The sequence below is a fragment of the Crocodylus porosus genome, unplaced genomic scaffold (genome assembly GCF_001723895.1).
Source record: "Crocodylus porosus isolate Cpor-Errol unplaced genomic scaffold, CroPor_comp1, whole genome shotgun sequence".
In the NCBI taxonomy this organism is placed as follows: domain Eukaryota; kingdom Metazoa; phylum Chordata; order Crocodylia; family Crocodylidae; genus Crocodylus; species Crocodylus porosus.
In genome coordinates, this window is record NW_017728947.1 from 14,688,015 (window position 1) to 14,706,860 (window position 18,846).

Sequence of the window (18,846 nt, forward strand, 5' to 3'; positions counted from 1 at the left end):
TCCTAGCCGCCCTAACTGTGAAGTAGTTCTTGCGGATGTCTAATCTAAACCTACTCTCCAACAACTTGTGGCCGTTATTCCTTGTTATGCCAGGGGGTGCTAGGGGAAGCAGTGTTTCCCCCAAACCCTTCTGGTCCCTCCTAGTGAGTTTATAGACAGTCACCAGGTCCCCCCTCACCTTCTCTTGTGAAGGCTGAACAGGTTCAGGTCCCACAGTCTCTCATTGTAGGGTCTGCCCTGTTGTCCCTAGATCATGTGGGTGGCCCTCCTCTGGACCCTCTCCATGCTGTCCACATCCATCCTGAAGTGGGGCGCACAGAACTGGATGCAGTACTCCAGCTGTGGCCTGACCAGGGTTGCATAGAGGGGGAGGATCATCTCCCTGGCTCTACTTGAGATGCACCTGTGGATGCACGACAAAGTGCGGTTAGCCCTGCCAACTGTGACCTCGCATTGTCGGCCCATGTTCATCTTGGAGTCAGTAATGACTCCAAAATCCCTTTCTGCCTCCGTGCTCTCAAGAAAGGAGTTTCCCATCTTATAAGTGTGCTGCTGTTTACTACTGCCCAAGTGCAGCATCCTGCACTTGTCAGTATTGAAACGCATCCAGTTTATGTTAGCCCACCCCTGCAACCTATCCAGATCTTGCTGCAATCTTTCCCTCCTTATGAGCGTGCTCACCTCACCCCAAATTTTGGTATCATCAGCAAATTCAAACAGGTTGCTTTTCACCCCATCGTCCAAATCTCTGATAAAGAGCTTGAACAGCGCGGGCCCACGGACCGAGCCCTGGGGGACTCCACTGCCCATTTCCCGCCAGGTCGAATATGACCCATCCAGCACCACCCTCTGAGTACGAACCTTGAGCCGATCTGCAATCCCTCTGACTGTGTAGGCATCAATGCCACAGTCGCCTAGTTTTTTAATGAGGATGGGGTGGGAGACGGTGTCAAAGGCCTCGCTGAAGTCTAGAAAGACTACGTCCATGGTGACACCTGCATCCATTGCCTTTGGATTCTTGCAGAGGGCGATAGGGGAATGTCTAAAAGTTTCAGATTTGGCAGCTGTTTGATAGAAGGACACCTAGTGGGTCACAATGCTGATCTGAGCTATACAAAACCTACAGAGGCATAAGGCTGGCAGGCATTCGTAAAACACCTCGGAATTCCACTTCTGTCTTTAGCTAAAAAGTAGAAATACCAGATCTGACTATTGTAGAACTCAAAAAACAGTGCATTTGAACTCAGTGCTAGAAATGGAGATACATATGTTAAGGGGCAGAGACTTATTTTTCTTGCACTGACTAGCCCACAGAATCCAAATTCACAGTGGTACAACCCACCCGGACTTCTGATCTAACCCTTCCAGTCCCAAAACATTTGCAAAGCTGAAATATGGGGCAAGACATTACAGTGGCTGGCAGCCCATATACAGACAGCAGTACCATGAAGCCAGGCTTTTATTCTAGTTAAAAAAAAACAAAAAAAACCTGTAAGGTTTCTCAGCATCCACTCTTTGCCCTTATCAGTTCCCCTGTCAAAACCACATTTACTGCAATAAGAGCTGAACAAATAGTTACTGCAAGGTCTAGAACAAAAATAGGATTATGAGGCAATCTGGTGCTGCCTTTCAAAGTTAAGAGGCACTAGGGATATGGAAGCAGATTTGATAATTATTAGTGCAGGAACTCTCTTTCATTTCATATTTCATTGTTTCTAGCTGGTTTTATTTTTATAAGGAAAGCAGCACATCTAGATGCATGGCAGATTGTTTAATATTAAACACAAATGTAATGTTAAAGACAACAAGAGGAGAAAATTTGCTGAAAATCAATCAGAACATTTGCTTTCAATGTGGATGAAAGTCTGCATAAATCATTTATGACATGCCTGTGATTTGGTTTTGTTTTTGTTCTTTTGATTATTCTCTGTATATTATTACCCAGAGATTTAAATTAGTCTCTGAGAGTGAGCCAACTTCCGATAAAGCGCTTCTCCAGCAGGTGTACAAACTGAACAAATTCTACCATCAACAAAATATTAAAAGCAGAAGACTCTGCCAAGTACTTGGTCTGTTCCCTCTAGTCAGCTTATTTGGTGTTTTGCTTTTTACACACACGCACACACGCACACACACACCCCCTTGTTTCCAATCATCAGCTTGTGACCCAAAAAATTCGCATACAGCACAAAGACCACAACAGCCACCATGTTACTTTATGTCAAAAACTAACTGGAGAAGGTTTCAGTGGGATTAGGCATATTTTCCAAGTTAAATCACTGGAAGTCCTTGGAAGCAGAAAAATGAATGGACAAACCATTAAAAAAAAATTAAGTTTAGTAACTCTTTGAACTGGCCATCACAGCTGCTGGCTGAACAATGACCGACCAGCAGACAACATATAAAAATGCAGGGCTAAACAAAGGACAAATAAACAAGAAAAATACCACCCCTTCAACGTAAGGCGTGGACCCACTTTGTTCCATCGCTTGCCTGTCTATCACCTTTCCCGTCAAAGACACAGCCAAACTGTACATGAAGTTATGGTGCTATGGGTTTGTGACCCTGGTTTGGCAAGGAAGTTGAGGCTTACTACAGAGGGTCTAAGAGGAAAGCAGGACTAGGCTTGCCAGTTCCCTTTTTTATAAGTAAACAGAATGGCCTATTTAGGAGGAGAGAGATGTTTTGTATGCATAACAGGAAAGGAACAAGTGACACTGATCTTTCTGATGAATACTTAACTGTAATTAATAACGGACTTCAAAAGACTCCTGCTGGGAAACAGTCCTGAACCATAACATTTATTATAGCTTTTACAAAATGTGCCTTGTCTTTTGGACAAAGTCTAGAACTGGGTTTGAATTTTACAGTGGCTCACATTTGAAGGTCCAGATCTGAATCCTCCTGAATTTTGATAGAGCTTGGTTCTAAACCTGGATCCAAAGTCTACAGCACAGGGACATTCGTAATATTCATGGGAATTCACGTTTAGGGAAACAAATACATGTAATTTCTGTCCCTGTTTAAAAAAAATTTCTGTAAGCAGAAGTCTATATTCTGTTCTCAAGGCTATCACAAGCATTGTACGTTGGACAGGCTGAGGCACAAAAACTTATAAATGAATGTACCTTTAGTGCACCAAGTACTAAACTGTCTGGGGGCTAAACAGAGCAAAAACAGACCTGTAATAAAAATAAGCTCAAACCCCCTCCTGCATGGTCACACACACACATTGATGGCTTTTGTTACTGACAACAAATCGGGACAAAGTTAAGACCTTAAGTCAGTAAGAGTTTAACACAAACTTACTGCAGTTTTGAACAGGGACAAACCTACACACATACATATGCATCTTGAATAGTCATCATTGTTAGGGTGACTGTGGGTCCTGTTTTCACAGGGACTGTCCTGGTTTTAACACCTGCCCTAAGCAGCCCTGCAGTTTCTTCAAATGAAAGCTTCTGTCCCATCTTCAGAAACCTCCATTCTCTTGCTACGGTATGTGATAGGGGGTAGCCAGTCTTCCAACAGTGCTCTACTACTCCCCTCCTCTGCTTCCTGGCACACACAGCTAATCCCACAGACTGCCACGTGTGGCAGACAGCTGGGGCAAGAGACAGCTGAATGCACCAGAGAGCTGGGAAAGCAGGGCAGGGGGAAGTAGAGCGGTGCAGGATGTTGGAGTACCTTTGCAAAGGAAACACTTTTCCCTCAAAACTTATCAGGCTGTCCCATTTTGAGACTCGGGGAATGTGGCCACCCTAGTCATTGTGGGTAGGCTATTGTGAACTATCCATAATTCCAAAAAACAAATTTACTCAAAATATAATCAAACGGGGACAATGGAAAAAGCGAAACACATCCTGTTGTTGATATGATCAAGAAGTGAATGTTTAATAATCTACAGGATGTTATCTGAGATTGTCCTTAGGGGACGGCTCTCCAAATAAACTTGAAAACGCAAAACCCAGAAATATTTATTCTAGTGCAAATAGCATATATTCCTGAAAACCACTAGGCAAGCCATCTAGGAATCCTCCTAAAAGTGCGCCTGCGTTGGTATAATTCAAAGATTTCCATTGTGCTGCTTTAGGGGCAAATACTATATTTGAAAATAGCAAGAAGAGATGTTCCATTATGTAACACGACCTAGGACATTATTTTTTTTCCCAGGAGACTAACTGTGAATTACTGTTGCTCCATTGTCAGAACTATGGGAAGTGAAACAGAATCCTTCCCCGTAGATACTAGTTATACTGAAATCAGAATGCAGGAATTTTGAATATCACATCTTCCATTTATTTTTTTTTAACCACAAACCACACATCTTTTGATGAGAAAGACATGTTGTTGATGGATTACAGCCTTCTTAAACCATTCTAAAACATTATTTAAGCTTCTGTGGGAGTAAGCTTCATTTAAAATTGTGTTGGCAGAAGAAATCTCCTTTTAGTATTTAAAAAATGCTATGATAGAGAGTAAGTTTCATGATCCCCACTTCACAGATAGGTAAACTGAGCTGCAGAGCGCCTAAAGCATCATTCTGGTACCAGCTCCCAAGGCATCATGTGTATTAGCCTCTCACTCAGCCTTCCCTATTAGGTTATCCAGCCTGGTGGTCCCATCCATATACCACTACTCAGGTGGAAAGTATCTAGGCAAACTGGAGAAGTTATTCAACCCTCCCCCTCCACCCCTGTTGCCTGTCTCTTGTATCTAGGCAAACTGGAGAGGTGATTCTTCCCACCTCAGTAGCTGCATATGAATGGGACCATCAGGGAGTACATTTGGATTTGACATTGGCACCCATTGTGAGCAACTGATTTAATGTTTGAGCCCCACTTCTCAACATAAGCTTGCATTATCATCAATTAAGTGACATTACAGCCCCACCTCCCTTGTTTTCTGGGAACCCTGGGAGGAAAAGAGCTGAGGTGCATTGCTCCAAGCCATGTTTTCTCCAAGACAAAGCAGGCACCAGGAATGTCATTAATGAGCACTGAAGCACCACACAAAGAGCAGCTCTCATATTCCAGCGTGAGCCTCAGCCTATCTACACTGACAACTAAGGTCACCCACAGGCCTGTACCAGCTAAATTTACATATATTGTAAACTCCCAAGCTTGATGTGCAGCGCCAGGGCATCTCAGCCCTGGAAGATCTGTTGAATTGGGTGTAAGATCCACCCCAACCTGTGCTTGCCTCCTAGTATTTTAGTGCCGGGCTCAAGTAGTACCATGTGAACAGCTTTAATGTGGGCTACCAGAAATAATATAGATAAGTAAAGATCTACTCATGCCAGCTGAAGACAACTAGGGTCAATACTAAATAAATGGCATTTCAGGCAGACCGTAACAACTGTTTGGGGGAGAGGGGGCAGGAATGGATGTAGCTAAACTACACTAACTATATAATATTTTTGTCAGCATACAAAAGAACAACAGCAGTTATGCTATTAAATAAATCAGTGTGTACAGATTAACTGGACACTGCCAGGATTCTCCCTCAGTGCCAGGGACAAGAAGTAGAAACCTGAGGACGGCTGAGCCATGGGGTGGAGTCAGGAGTGCAGTGGTGCAGTTGCAACCCTTTTGATTGCTGCTCCATCCAGACTTGAAAACCAACTGCCTGGGAAAGGGAGCAATGTCTCTATTTACGCACTGCTGAGGGAGTCAATGGATTTCATGGCTTATCGTCTCCCTGATGCCTGTTAATCTCTCTCTGCTCCACGGGTGTTAACGGCCCTCTATCCTTTTCAAGGGTCTTGATGCTTCAGGTTATTGGACTATTCAAACTACTTTTCTTCTGAAATGTTGGTGTCCAGTAGCCATTCTTGTTAACATCTCTTTTTTTTTTTTTTTTTTTTACAGCCCTGCAGACTGTTTTTAGCTCTAGCTGAAAACCGTAACTCAGGTGTGATAATATTAATTCAGGTGTAGTAATGACTGACTGTGAAGTATTGGAGGCACTCAAGAAGCTCAAGAAAGGTAGATTTTGTTTTATGAACCTGAATAAGAGATGTACATTTAACTATACTGACTACAGGACTAATGATACAATATACTTTTACTACTTTTTTGCCTAGCTTGTTGCGTTTTTTTTAAACAATTTATATATACACCTCAACACATTCATTTTCCAATAGTTTAATTTGTTTTTTGCTTTGATCTTAAACTGAATAATTTAGTACTAGTCCCCTACCATATTAGTAAGGCTTCTAGTTTCTCTTTTAACAGAGGAAAATATGTTGCCTTGTATGTGATGATGTGCCAGACCATCTACATCCCTCTTTTTGAAATCCTAGATTGCCTATAGCTGAGCCTGCTGTGTCCCACGTATGACGGAGACACTGAGAAAGGACCATCTGCGCGGATAGGCATTCAAAGAATAAAAGGAGACTAACTAAACTAACAATGCAGAGAGCTGTACAGTTAATAACATAAAGCATATTGAGGGAGATGAGAAGGGCAGAGTATGCTGTTAGAACGCTGTTCAAGTCGGAGTTTATTTTAACATGATAACATTTGAAATAATAGTTCCTGTACAAATTGAAAACAAGACGTGGAATTAGACACAGATGGTCCACTCCCAAATAAACTATATTGTGAAAACTTTCACAAGGCATTGTTACGTAAGATATGGAGAACTGACATTTATGAAACAGTGGATTGTGTCTTCGAGACAAAATGGATGTTTCCATGAAACATGAAAAAAAGTGTGCCTTTACATGGGGCCAGGAAGAGCTAGACTAGCATTACTTGGCCCAGGCAAGAGCTAAATTACATTCTGAAGACGAGCAGTGAACTAGGTCAGAGACCGTAAACATATAGTAAGATCCTTTGAAGAGAAACTGGGTTCTTGTAGATTAGTCTTTTTTAGTCCGATTTTGATTTATACTCTAAAGACGACACTTTTTTTCTTTTACATACCCAAGACCAGAAATAAAAAAAGTTAGGATAATGTGAAACAGAAATTGTAGAAAAATCATTTACTTAGGTTTGAGAAACCAAACAGTTCCTATTTATCAGATCTGGGATGTTCTAAAGTCCTTTATTACTTGTTTCCAACAAATGGCACACAATTTATTAAGTTCACTTTTCAGCATAAACAGGTATTACTGTTGAATATTTCATAAGAGTGAATGCAAGACTTTGTCAAATAGATTGTCCCCTCCTTCCAAGTCTAAGCTACTGAAAAATATTCCAAAGTGTTAGAAAATATTTTGTATAGTTCCAACAGCTATTTAGAAGAAACATCAGGAAAAAAGACAACTATGCTCTCAAATTTGTTTTACATTTGCCATACTTCTTTGTACACAAAAAAGTACAAGGCTTGACTGCAAGAACAGTAAAATGTTTTTAATCAATGAAAAAAGCACACCAAGCTTTAAAAAAAAAAAAAAATTACCTGTAGCATTTAGCAGTATGCCTAAATGTTTAGCTGTTAACTTATGACAACCAGAAAGCAAAAAAATCAGGGAGTTATTTTTTTTGTCCAGACTTAAATAGTCTGAGATTATAATAGATTATTTTTTAAATCTTGTTTAAGGTGTTGTTAGTAACAAAGATAAGGAACCAAGTGTGTCTTCAGCTAAGAATGTCCTTGTAAAGCTTCAAGAGAATATTGTAGATTTAAAAGTTAGGATGACAGAAAAGTACTTGATAAAAAGACAAGTGAGTCAACAGATTTTTCTGATTATATTCTCAATTTCAGTGGATAAAATTTTGACCCTCCCCACATTGTAAAAAATATATGGCCTGGAATGAGTAGATCGGTGATTCTCAACCAGGTTGAGAACCCTGGGGTTCCTTGAAATCTTTCCAAAGGTGGAACGTTAGCACTGTTGTGTGTGCAAACACAATTCACAAGTTAAATCCAGAGATTTCAAATAGGAATTCACACTGTTAAAAGCATTCTGACTTGTTGTGGTTTGAGTGCTTTGCAACAGAAGAATTGCTTTGTTCGTTTTCTGTAGTCAAAAAAAGAATGAATAAGAATGAAAAAGAATAGCTAGAATTTTCTTCTATTAGGGGTACCTTGAGTTTAGAAAGGTTGAGAACCACTGGACTAGATTCACTCAAGAAGTGTTTCTAAGTAGCCTGTCTGTTATGTTCGAGCCCTTGTGTTTGTGAAAAACTTTTTGCATCCTAGGGAAAAAAATCCCTATACTTTTTCATATTTAAAAATCCAAATAAAGGAGTAATACAAAAGCCTTCAGGGGAGATGGAAGGAAGACAGTAATGTGCTAATATTCTGAAACTGAACAGAAATGCAAAACAGCAGCTGACTTCAGTGGTAAGGAGGACCCGTTTTATATTTAACTTTGCAATATGCAAGAAGAATGACAGCATCTTCTTTCAGACACAGGTATATGCACCATGCTGTATAGTTTGATTGGACATCTGAAGACCCACACCCAAGCCTCCTCTCTCATGCCCAAGTTATACTGATATAGGGTAGGTACAGAAGTGCTCCATGCACTGTAATTTAGAGCACTTTTTCTAGCATTATAAAAGGTACAGTACTCTTAAACATGACAGAAGTGCGGTGTTTGGTGAAGGGTGGTGGGTGGGTTCCTCTGAGCCTCCCTGTACTTGCCAGGCTAGGTGGCAGGGGGCACTAGCTTGTGGGGGCTGCAAGAGACTACAGACAGAAGCAAACCAGTAGAGAAGGCAGGGCTGGGGTGAGAGGTTGTCACTCACCTCTCCTACTCCCAGCAGAAGCTGGGACAGGCACTACTTCTGCCACAGGCTGGGCAGCAGGTCTCACCCTGTACTCCCCGGGTGCTGTGCTAGGCTCCGAGCCATGGCTGCTCTGGTTCTGTGGTTTATGGGTGTTTGATGAGTCTCCACCCCAACACACTGAGCCCCCGTGCTTCTCTGACTTATCCAGGACTGCAGCGCTGTGCTGGGAGGGAGTGGGTCCCCAGCCAGGCAGGATGGCATGGAGCCGGCACCAATGCTCCCCTTCTGCCTGGGCTGTATAGAGCTGAGCCTACCTCCTTCCCCCCAGCACTGCTCAGCCCAGAGCCTGCCCTGGCTGCAAGCCCTGCTGGGCATCCACCAGCTTTCTGGTGTGGCAGGAGCTCCACAGTGCCTGGTAGCCCCCAGCACAGAGCCAACCCCCCCAGTTGCATGGTGAGACATGCTGCAGGGATCCAGAAGATGGCCTCCCCTCTCCTTCCATCCCCATCTGGCCTGACTGTCGCCGTCTCAGTGGGAGCAGGGTGAATTGCTGGCTTTTGCAGATTTGGCTATTGGGATGCTGGCCAGCGCACAGAAGTTATTTAAGGCTGTAGGGTGCTAAAGTGCTGTAAAATACAACACTTCAAATTTTATACCTCGTTTAACATGGGTTAATTTAAAAGCGCTGTGCCCATTTTTGAAGCGCTGTAAAGCCCTGCACTTTTGTTAAGTCACAGCAATAAAGTGCTTTAAATGGTGAAAAAAGCAACTTCTGTACACGCCCATAGCATGCAACCCACACATACATACATCAGCACAACAAAAAGGGTTACAGGAAATGCTTGCACATCAAATAAGTGGAGCATTTTATTTAGAAATGACAACCAAAAAACAGCATCAGGGTAATCCAAATGAGCATGGCATCCGGACAATGAAAACCAGAGCACTTGTGGTATGCTTAGTCCATTAGACTGAACTATATAAACGCCAAAGGAGTGTGATGGCCTAGTCATAAGACTGTGGTGAAGTACTATCCCATGTGGGAAAAACACTATTTGCACAAAGATTAGCGGTGTCAGTAACAGAGGGATCTGGAAGCAACAAACACCCTCTTCAAATCAGGTCGGGGAACTGGCAGTCCCTTTTATAGCTATGCTATCAAACTGGGAGAATCAGGGAGAGAGAAAGAGCGAGACAGAGACAGCGGCAGGACATGTGCCCATGCTGTATGAACACTGCAATGTGATTCCGTGATCTGAGGTTTCAGTTATTTTAATGCATATTTAATAAAAACCTGTGGTCCTTTTCCATACATCTTAGCAAAGCAGATTATTACAGATTATGGACATTTCCTACTGTGAATTGTGTCTGACAATGGACAGCTACAGGTATACACATCATGTTCCTGATTTACCAGCATATACTGTTGTGGTTTCAAATTCTTGGAATCTGAGCTTGGGAGAGATGTTGTTGGTAACAGTTACTGGGTAAACACCCTGAGAAAAAGTTGATCATTATGATAAAAGGTGAAGGATATTTGACTCTCTTTCATGCGAATCAAGAACCATGAAGAGCAAAGCAAGGTCTCTGCTTTAAGTTACATTATGGAGCACAGCTTGCTAAGCTATAGTTATGGATGAGTCAGCAGTTCCAGTTGAACTTACATTTCTTTTCAGGGGTTAAATATGCAACTATTTTACAATTTTCTTCCAGCTGAAATTGGCAAGCAGACCTTGTGGGCTGGAGGAATGTCTTATAAGAGCCTGATGTTGTATTGTTTTACTGGGATCTTGTATCCTTTTTTTTTTGAAATCCATAAAGTTGAATCACTGTGCTTTAGATTTATGTCTTTGGGGAAAGGAGAGAAAGCCAGGGACAACTGGTTTATTTCATTTAGTAGCTCTAATCACTATAATTGTGCACTAATTTTTTCTTTTCCAAAATCTTGTTTCAGGCATCCGGAAAAAATGCATGGATTCATTCTTCTTCTGGGATGCAAACAGAGCTCTTCTGGCTGGCAATGAAAAGAAGGGACTGGAACCTTGGCTGTCGAGCAGATAAAGATCAACTGGGAACGGTCAATAATCTGCCAGTATACCATGGGGATGTGCAGAAAGCATAGTCACAATTCAAGCTCTAAGAATATCATTTCACATGATAAAATACCAGCCCCTACCATCTTTTGCACGCAAATGTTTTACACTAGCCCCCTAGCACAAAACTTCCTCTGAAACCAGTACAACAAACTCCAGGAAGCTTCCTGGAGGGAACTTCCAGTCACATCGGGTTTCTACACCAACCCCTTTCCCTGCTTCCAGAGAGGGAGTTTGGCCAGATTAGTGGGGCATGGCTAGAACTTCTCTGCCCCCAGTCAATCCTGCCTGTATATCACAGTCTCCTATAGAGAGCTCCCATTCAAAGTCAACGCAATTCATATATAGGGGCAACCTGAAGCATTTTTAAATTCTTAAAGCATTTCTAAGAGATTTGGGTTTTTTATGCAAGAACGCTTGTATTTTTATGCAAGATTCACTTTACATAATTTTTTTCCACAGGATAAAACCTCAGATCCACTGGGGACGCATCTTCAACCACAGCAAAGCCAGCACTAACAGGAGGTGCAATCAATCACTCGAGGAGGAGGTGTTAGTGTCTTCACTGGGCAAATTATGGATATTCAGAAGGAACAAACGTAAATCAAATAAATACTTCTGGCACAACAACAAATGCAATCCAAGATGTGAGCATATTTGTGATGTCCTCATGTCACTGCTTTGTCTTGGGAACAAGCCTGTGAAGACTGACTAGATGATTTTAATAGGTCTCTAGGACTGACCCATATAAACCTGAGCCTGATCCAGACCACAGCGGGACTCTTTAGTGCATGAAAGGAACAGATCCCAAAAGGACTGAGATAAAATTAGATCTTGGCAAATTTGAATGCAAAAGTATTATTTGAGATCTCATTCTCCACAATAGATATGCCATTGGCAAACGATCGAAAACAGGATGTATGTGCAGAAATGATCATTATTATTTGAGGCCTAATTACCTTACTACAATATTTTGAGTACTACATTCATAGGTCATAAAAACCAAGATAAATTACATTCAGTGCTCTTGCTAGAATTAGACTTGAATCAAAACATCAGAAAAACACCAGAAAATTCATATCCAGATTCAAACTATGCAATTGGCCTACATTTTTCTAACAAGTTGAACCTTTTGCTTACACAAATTGTTGGAAAAAATCTAATCCACAATCACATTCTGTGCTTTGGACCAGTCTCCAATGTTGACTAACACACCAGTATTCTCCATCTTATTATTATATACAGTCTCACTGAGAGCAGCCCTGGATTTTGGGTCCAGTTAAAGAACACAGTAAAAAATAAGAGGGTATAAAGGAGAGTGAGTTTAGCTCACCAAGAAGTTTGAAGTGAATTGATTAGAGATGTACAGGTATCTTAACGGGATCCTGATGCACTATAGCCACGAAGAACTTTCCGAACCAATGGACGAAGTCACAACAAGAGCTAGTAGATGGAACTTAATACCAGAGAAAACTGAATTAAAATTAAGATGAACTTAAACATACCCAAAACAAAACTCAACCAGAGAACCAACCACACACACAGGGTATTTAGTATCCCAAATCCGATATTCCCCAAGTAATTGTTTAAATTTTGGGATCCTTTTTTTAAAACAAGCTTAATTTCTAGTAACAGTTGTCAAACCAATAAAGATGGCCGCGTAACTCTAAAGCAGTCTTGTTATACCTTATGCTGTGAGCTGCCCAGATGTTGGCTGGTGTTAGTACCAGCTTGGATTTTGAAGCAGTCACACCTTTAGTCTAGAAACCTTCTCTGATTGTCCCCCACCTGCAGAGTTGTGAGTTGCTAGTGGAGGCCTGGTGAGTAGGGCCAGGACTAGGAGATGCAACTGTGAGTTGCCACTAGAAGGCTGGTGAATCAGGGCAGGCTTCTATCCCTGCTCCATGGGCAGGAGTGTGAGAGATCCCAGGATATTGGAGGACTTCCACTTAAGCAGAACATCTGTGTGGAATGGCCACACCTAAATGGAAGAGGAATTGGGTGGTACAGATCAGAGGTAATCCTGCCCTGAAGGAGTGTAACTTTGAGTCACATAATGAGTGCTTAAAACCACTCTAAAGTGTTGATCTGTGGACAATCCAGAGGGTAAGAGCTCCAGCTGCTGCCCAAAATTAGTGTGCAACAAGGCCTGTACATTACTAAAATGAAAGGAATGCCAGTGCACCAGTGGCTTTGTCTGACATAGGACCCTGGCAGACATTACACTAAAGATATTAGTCTGTTAATCACATCATGATCCCGGTCTTCCCCTGCATTTGCAAGAAGGGCATGATTTGGATCTGATCCCCATCCCTGTGGCATGGCAGGAAGTATGATGGTTGGGACTGAGGATCAGATCCCATCATGCCTTTAAATTGTCTGCCAGTGCCCTGAAAGTGACACCAGATTTAAATAATAATGGTAATCTTCAGACACAACCAAAAGGTTTGCCACTACTTCAGTAGTGCTAAATTTCACCCTAGATGTACAGAGGGGAGTGGAGGAAACCACTGTTACTGACAAAATAACACATTCCTAGCTCCCATTAATAACTTCCTGTAGCTCTTCATTGGTTTTGCTACCAACAACAGTAGAGAATGAAACTGACTAAACAATGTGCCAAGAGAGTGGTGGGAAATCCCTAACATTTTCAGTGTTGATTTTGTTATGCAGGAAATTAAGCATAAGCTAAATCTAAATACTGTAACATATAAATCATGTTGGCCATGTACATGCAGCCACCAAGAAATTGTCCTGTTTGCTGTGCTGTTTTGTAAGGAAAGAAAGACTTCACATTTTAAGGTTTGGCTGCACCTGAAAGTCTTGCAGTATTGTGAAGAAACAGATCTTTTATTTGGGGTGTAGCAACATCTAAAGCTATTCCTGCAACCATTAAAACATTTGTGATAATGCAGGGATTTTTTTAGGAACATGCTGGATCAGGGAGAGTGGTGTTGGCAGGGGTCAGGCTGGGGAATAGGCTGCATGGTGCAGTCAGAGGTATCAGGGTGTGAGGTAAGTAGGGGACCGCTGTGGTAGGGGAAGCAGGCTATAAACCATTGCTGCAGTCAGACAGAGTAGTCAGTAAAAAAAGTTAGCATGTCAGTAAAAAGTTTGCAGATTGTCAGTAAAACAAAAATCCTTGGGTTCACAGCCTTTATATGCAGGGATCTTTATTTGGGAGGCATTTGAAAAACAAAACCTGTGAACCACCATTTTCTCTTAAGCAATTCATACAGCAACTCATTTTAGATGCTCCTTAGTCCATCTTTCTGCTTATTATGGTTTCTACCTGCATCCTCAATTTTTCCACTTTGTCTCAATGGGTGTCTACACATGAGCAGCGAGGCTGCTGAAATTCCAGTGCATCAGAGCAGATTTGATTAATTGAGTCTGGTGGAACATAGCAATTGCTGCGCTCTAGTACCCTCCTGTGTCTCATGCATCAGCCTCCCCACACTTAAAAAGGGCAGTGGGGGCACTTGAAACTAAAGCTTGTTCAATGAGCTTTATTTAAGTGCCCCCACCACCATTTTTAAGAGCCGGGATGCTGATACACTAGATATGGCAGCCATTTTATTAAAGAGTCTTTGGGCTATATCAGTGGTTCTCAACTTTTTTGAACCCAAGGCATCCCTCCATAATTTTTGTGAATTGTGTGGCTCCCAATTTCCAAAAACTAATGTATACATTAGTGCTTAACTCCTTAAAAAGGGGTTAGGCAATCATTTGGACATGTCTGAAACTACATCTACTTAGCTCATCTGCTTATTTCCTCACATCCCACAACACACTTCAAAGGATCTGGATCCAAAGGATGGTACCCTAGGGTGCCTCACCACCATGGCTGAGAATCTTTGGTGTATCCCAAGCCCTTTGGGGATCTGGGACTGGACATATGGAAGCTGTTGTAAGGTAGGAATCAGCTGCAGAAAATGGTTTTGCTGAATTTTCTTTCCTCTATTTGCAAAACAATTTCTGTTTTTTGCTTGTTTTGAAGTATTTCTTGTCCATAGAGACCTATACAGGACCAAAATGCGCAAAAGTGATAAACAACAGCTGCAGACCCTTTTGGCTTCCTTCTCTTTCTATAGTATACACTGTTTCTGTACTTAGTTTAGTCGGGGTCTAGTTGTCACTATGAAGGGGAAACAAACAAACAAACAAAACAAGACTTTGACACTAAAGCTGGACGTTTAAGATCAGATCTGGCAGGTTGCTGAATTCAGCTGCTAAGTTCTCAACCAGGCTTTCCCAAACACACTAACACAGATTGACTGACTCTTTCATTGTTGCTTCTGATATTTGTATTCACACAACAGCCATCTCCACAGTCCTTTTAAAAAGGAGGCAAGCCAGAGATATTTTCAAGGTCTCAGGAACTCTATTGATTCCTTAGGGACTCACTGCACAGTATACAGCACTAGTTTATTTTCAAGCATCCTATTGTAATGGGGACCTGACACTTCTGATCCAGCCTTCATGAAGAAGCTTTTCAGAATAGCTTTTGATCTCCCAAACTTGGTCTCCACCAAGAGTGAATCCCAGCACTGTTCTGCCGAGTGATGAGCGATTTATTTCACACAATTCCCTACTCTGTCCCCTGTCCTTTCCTTAACCTTAGTGAGCAGGCTGGAAATAACATACTACGCAGCACCTAAAAACAAGTAATCAAAGTGAACCCTTAACTTCAACCAAGAGCTCTCAACACTGCAGCAGTTAGGAGACAGGAACTCCTGCTAGGTGTTCAGTACACTTAACTCCTACTGAGATGGTCTGTTTGTGTGTTACAGGAAACAAAAGCAAAGTTAAAAAAAAAACAACAAAACAGCCCCAAAAGGCACAGGAATCCCACCTGCATCCTCCAGTGAGATCTTTCAAAATGCACAGGTTGTGGACAGACAATCCCGAGTAGAGAGCAACTGGACCAGAGAGAAGATGGTTACAATGACACTTGACGCTGGGCAGCATTGCTGTGGCAAACTGGAGGGTTTGAACCGTTCAGATCCAGAGCTGTCCTAAAAGGTTCCCCAGGGGACCGTAGTTCTGGGAATGACATCATATCACATAACCTGCAAATACTGCCTTCCACACACCCTTCAGGAATGCTCATTGTCCCTAAAAAGAAAGATAATCACACTCACCAAATGAATGATGTGCTGCCAGAAATGGTCATTCGCCCTCGCACAAGCAGTTACCACCCGAGTCTCAGCTAGGAGACATAACCAGGCTTTGTTATGTCAGCATGGGAGTTTGCCCCACAACATCAGCATGAGCACAGAAGACAAGTACGGCAGCACTACTTATGTGTTTTGGCTCCAGTCTGACCCCTGCCTCAGTTTGCCCTGCTGCATGATTAGACTTCCCAGCTGCACGCTTGCAGTGGTAACTTGGCTCTGGAGGTGTGGGGCCTTCACCTCTCACAGGAGAGCAGGGTCCAAACAGATTGCAAGGCCAAAGGAGACTTCCACCCCCTTTTCAAACTGGAAGGAACAATTCATTCTTGAGCAGGTCTGCTCTTATTGCCCCTCCAGGGGACTGCTTAATGTCTTCACTTATTTTTATGGCTCCCTGACCCCCAGGACTGCTCCCCCTGGAATCCCTCTCCGTTCAGCTTCTGACCTGAGGGCTAACCCAACTGCTCTCAGCTCTCGCTCCATCCTCCTCTCTTTTCCTGGGGGTTGTTTTTACCTGAGATCCTGCTGCTGGCTTCCCTAAGGGCCCAGGTGCTCCTCATCAGCCCCTTAATCTACAGCCAGGGGACAGCTATCAGGCACAGGTGAACCTGGCTTGGGAAAGGGGCCAGCCAGCCAGAGACAACTGGAATAACTACCCTCACCAGACTAATTAACAAAGCAGGGTGTGTGCAGCATTATTCCACTGCCCGGGGGGCGGGGATTCCACCATCCCTTGTCCTTAGCTGACTCAATGGTGATGCTTGCAGAAACAGGCGTGTAGACTGGTTAACTTATTTCCAAGATTTACTCTTTTTTTTTTCTCTCCTGGGCCTCATATTGATGTTTTCCATGGGGCCCATCACCAGAGCACCTCCTCCAGGGCACAGTTTGTCATTTCATCTCCCTGAGTTGATTTTTGGTGAGGGCTTCTGCGATCGGGTGTCTCCATGACTCAGACCTCTGGCCGGGGGATACACATTCCAGGTTACATAATGTAAGCAAACACAGTGTAATTCATCCACACTCTCCCACCCTCCTCGGTCCCGCTCTCTCATCTCAGAGCAGTGGCTTGCCAGATTCCATCAGCATAACTCAAAAAAACAAACCAACCCCAGATAAAAATACAAGTTTGGCAACATCAGCCCATGCCAGAGTTTGAGTGTTTAGTTTAGCTTCAGTTCTCCTCAGATTGTTGCATTTCCGCAGAATGCCATCCTACATGATGCCTCCTCAGCATCTTACTCTTTTTTCAAGGTCCTCCCACAGGAGATAAAGCTGCTTCTGCAATTTTTTTTGTTTTTACCTGCCTGGCTTCAATCCAGCCCTTCTTGCAACTAAGAGCATTCCAGGCCCTGGGTCTTTTCCCCTCCAGTTCATCTCTCTGAGCTTCTGTGCCCTGGGATGACTTTCATGAGGCCCTGCTGAGCTGAATTCATTCAGACCAATCAAAAGCTCTCTGACCGTTTCTTTTGTTATCTCCTCCCTCAGCTTGTCCCATTCTTTATTCAACTACTCCTTATTAGTTGTTTGTTTGCAGTCTAATTTTTTGTGAAGACTGAAGCAAAGTAGCTGTTGAGTAGCTCTACCTTCTTTGCATCTTCTGTTAAGAGTTCCCCCTGCCTGTTTAACAGGGGGTCCACAGCTTCCTTCCTCTTTCTTTTCTATCCAGTATACTTATTGAATCTGTTCCTTGCATTTAAACTCTCTCACCAGGTGCAGCTCTTTTTTTTTAACCCATACCTTCCTGATTTTCTCTGCAGGTTTTTGCTACTTCCTGGTAAGCTTTCTTGGTGACCTGCCCATTCTTCCATTGCCTGTATGCTTTCCTTTTGTATTTCAGGCATCCTAGAAGTGCCCTGTGCAGCCGCATTAGTCTCTTGCCATTCTTCTTGTGCTTCAGCTGTCAGGATAGTTTCTTATTAGATTTCCAATACTATGCTCTTTAGAAGTTTCATACCATCCTGAGCAACTTTACATTTCAGTCTATCTTCTCATTGCACCATACCTATTAATAACTCGAATCAGTTGAAATCTACCTTTTTGAAATCTAGCATCTTAGTTCTGCTGACCTCAGGCTTTCCCTATCTTAGGTTCATGAATTCTTTCATTATTATGATTCCTTTTCTCCAAGTTTCCCACCTCCATCACATCTTCCCTATTGATCAAGACAAGATCCAAGATAGATGATCCCCTAATTGTATCCTCAACCTTCTGGAACAGAAAGTTGTCCTTTATGCAAGTTAGGAACTGGCGCAGCATTTTATGTTTGGCTGTATTGTTCTTCCAAAAGATACCTTGAAAACTGAGATTTTGATCAGTATCATCTCTTAACTTTTGGATAATTTTGTCACCTCCTTGAAAAGTGCCTCATCCACTTATTCTTCCTGACTTGGTAGCATATAATAAATCCCCATCATTATATCAGTGCTTTATCTTTCACCTTTTATCTTCACTCAGACACATTCTGATCTGTTCTCTTTTTCCTCCTAAAGCAGGGAACAAGGGTATAAGTTTTTGATATACAAGGTGACACCACTTTTTCTCCCAGCCCTGTTTTTCTGGAACAAAGTGGAGTGCAAAGTATTGACATTCCAGTCATCACAACTGTCCCACCAGGTCTCTGTGATACCAATCAGGTCATGGCTTTTGTTTTTCTTTTTTTTTTTTTAAAGTCTGAGACTTCCAGCTCATCTTGTTTGTTCCCAATACTCCTCTCATTTGTAGAAATATATCGGACGTATTTTGGATTTCAACCTGCCTGGTTCCATTTTGTATCACTTATTGCTGTCCTGTGGCTCTCTGGCTCTATATAGTTTCATAGTTTCTAGGGTTGGAAGGGACCTGAGGAGGTCATCTAGTCCGACCCCCTGCCATGGCAGGAAAGAGTACTGG

General features: G+C 42.5%; 1 long non-coding RNA gene across 1 annotated transcript in view; it reads left to right on the forward strand.

The window, feature by feature from the left end:
• Positions 1-11,704, forward strand: part of LOC109321651 — a 12,322-nt gene extending 618 nt beyond the window's left edge. Inside the window, exons 2-3 of the long non-coding RNA XR_002104126.1 lie at positions 10,639-10,761; positions 11,240-11,704. This is a non-coding gene — a long non-coding RNA (uncharacterized LOC109321651). The remainder of the gene's footprint in view (positions 1-10,638; positions 10,762-11,239) is intronic.
• The last annotated feature ends 7,142 nt before the right edge of the window (positions 11,705-18,846 follow it).